The sequence below is a fragment of the Magnolia sinica genome, chromosome 13, assembly GCF_029962835.1.
Source record: "Magnolia sinica isolate HGM2019 chromosome 13, MsV1, whole genome shotgun sequence".
NCBI lineage: Eukaryota > Viridiplantae > Streptophyta > Magnoliopsida > Magnoliales > Magnoliaceae > Magnolia > Magnolia sinica.
The window spans coordinates 23,014,328-23,016,807 of NC_080585.1; positions in this window are offsets into that span (position 1 = coordinate 23,014,328).

The window sequence follows — 2,480 nt, forward strand, 5'->3', positions numbered from 1 at the left end:
ACAAGCTCCACCAAGACATGGGTAGAGACTGATGGTCCTGTCAGGAGATCTGTGGCCCACTATGATGTATGTATATTATCCGCATTTTATATCCATTTGGAAATATCATTTTAGAACATCAGCTTTTAAGAAAAAAGAGGCAGATTAAAGGCTCAAGTACACCACACCAGAAGAAACAGTGGGTATTGAAAGTTTACCATTGAAAATTTCTCTGGGGTCACAAATCGATCTGATATCTATGTTTTCCCTTCATATGTGACCTTATAAACGCATCGGCAGTAGGAATTCAATTGCCACTGCTTTTTGTGGTGCAGACCACTTGAGCCTTCTATCTGCCTCCTTGGGCTGTGCCCTAAAATGATCTGGGCATGGATAAAACATATATAGCACGGTGGGCCCCACAGATTCCATCACAGTACCGTCTGGCTGTAGCTAGGTCCTGGTGGTCCGCTCCCTCTTCACGGTGGACGTGGCAAGCGTAGTAATCAAAGTGGGCCATCGTGTCTATACAAATCCCAAAAGATCAACGGAAGTGGGGTGTCGCAGCCATCCAATTAGCAGTGGTCCATATTCAAACCTTGAAAGTCATAGCAAGTGGATGGTCAGATTTGTCCCAGATCAACGATCCTGATCACCCAATGCTTGACGCTGACCCCCTGGTGAGGAACTTCATGGTGCTTTTATGGAGCTGGAATTGCATGCCAGGTCTGACCTAACGAGTTGACCGGCATGATTTCGGGCTAAGCCATCTATGACGTGAGTGCACCGCACCGTGCAGGCTACAAAACGATGTTTGCTAAACCACGTCACCATCTACCGCTATGGGATACATAGGGACTTTGGCAATTGGATCCGAGAATTTCTCAATGATCCAAGCCGTTTATACTATGGGCCGTACCTTGGATGGAGGATACCCAAGAGAACTCTTGGATTTATAGGGACGTGGATTGTGTAGTGAGGAAACTCTGTGGGTCTACCGTGATATATTTGTCATCATCCACCCTGTCCATTCATTTTTCCAGCTCATTTCTGGACATGACACCAAAATTGAAGCATATCCAAAACTCAATTGAACCACATCACACAAAACATAAGGGATGGTGACTTAGCCATCCAAACCTTCCTGGATATTCTCACATTTTTGTGTTTTGTATGTTTAAACGGGCCAATCACGAATAGATCAAACGATACAAAAAGTGTCATGTAACAGTCCAAGTGTAAATGAAATTCAAAAAGAGAAGTTAGATACATACACATGCATTAACATCAAGTGTCAAAGTTATATTAAAGTAGGGCTACCAACACAAATACTAAAGCCCCACCAAAAGTAACCTCTAAAAATGTAAAATACTAATGATAAAAGGACTCTAGTAATTTCTTATCCAAGGGCCCAATGATAGAAGGATTATAGTAAATTTCTGTATACACTACTAGAATAGCAATATGTCTACTTGCTCTCTTCTACCCATGCTTATGTGGACAAGAACGGTTAATTATCTAAATCTCTAATGATGCGGAATGTTATACAAGTCCGCCGTGTCTAAAAAATCTATAAAAGTAGCAATTAAATAAGAGATTTGGGACCTCGCCACACAATTAATCTCTGTACAACATAAATTAATCTCTACAACGTAAACCTGTTTAGCTTAGATCCACTACACATTGTTGTAGTATGTTTTAGGAGTAAATTTAAATATTTACGATTATCGAGTTCTTACTTGGTAGATCACACTAGTCATATACTACAAACCGTACACCTTGGTTATTTTTTGTTTACATGAGTAAATTTAAATATCTATGACTATTGTTGTCAAATATTACCGATTACCGAATCCTTAGTAGATCACACTAATCATGTATTGCATAATGTACACTTGGGTTATTTTTTCACACGAGTAGTAATAAATAGTTATTTTTATTTCTCTACTCAATCTACTTTTGTTTCGCTAATTATATTGTTTATCTTATTTAATTAATGAAATTAGCAATTCTACCTTAATTTTAGATCTTATTCATTTATCACCGTGTTGCTAGTAAACACAAAATACTAGCAAGGCTAAAAGAAAAGTTTTTAACTCAAGGTAAAATTTTTCATTTTAAATGTCTAACCCTCTCCTTATAAATTGACTAATAATTATAACATTGGTGGCTAAATAGTCATATCAATCTTTATAAGTTTGTTCCTAATCTAGTTAATTTAATTTTAATCTGGCTAGTTTGAAAAATAAGTCATAAACATTTAATTTATTTGAGTGAAATATAACTTTGGCATAGCCGATACTATTCCAATTACATATGTTTGAACGAATTCAAGCCATTCATAATATACGCGATTACGAATCCAAATTGAACAACAACATTATGGTCCATTAAAACTTTGGATATGCTTCAATTTTGAGTCCATGACTTAAGTGAACTGATAAATGGGTGGACAGTGTAGAGTGTGGTGAGTTACTCCATGTAATTTATATATTCAAACT